Source organism: Rhinopithecus bieti, unplaced genomic scaffold (assembly GCF_001698545.2).
Source record: "Rhinopithecus bieti isolate Rb0 unplaced genomic scaffold, ASM169854v2 scaffold_28460, whole genome shotgun sequence".
NCBI lineage: Eukaryota > Metazoa > Chordata > Mammalia > Primates > Cercopithecidae > Rhinopithecus > Rhinopithecus bieti.
In genome coordinates this window covers 163838-164424 of record NW_016812820.1, presented here as the reverse complement: position 1 = coordinate 164424, position 587 = coordinate 163838, and positions in this window count along the sequence as shown.

Genomic DNA, 587 nt, shown 5'->3' with positions numbered 1-587 from the left:
ACTCAGTCCTTGAGTTCACCTCTGCTGATCTCATCCCTACTTCATGCCACCCCTTGTCACACATGTAGGTAAAGGGTATATTTAAACCTGACTTCAAGGTGAGATAATTCAAAGTATAATTAATTCCCACTAACAGAGATGGTTGCTGTAATGTCCGAGTTTTCAGCTGGGTTTATAATTTTTAAAGCTCCCAATTACCTACTGAAAGGTTGTTAGAGTCACGCCATAAAAGTATCAAATGACTTCATCTGGTTGTGCTTACTAATCATTTGGCAAATATTTGCTGAGGAATTTCTGTGTCCTGATATTAGAGATACAGTGGTGCTAAGAGGACAATGGGCTTCCTCTCCCAGATCTTCAGGAAAAAATGGAGACACATACTACTAAACATACAATTTCAATATGGTGTTTTTAGTATCATGATGAGGAAGATAAGAGCATCAAGCATGCACCTTCTCTTTCCTGGATCTGAACTACTAGGTATCAGGACTGACTGAGTACTTAACATATATTACTTCATTTAATCATTCCAACAACACAATGAAGGTGTTATTATTACTATTTTCTTTTTTTTTTTTTTTTTTTTT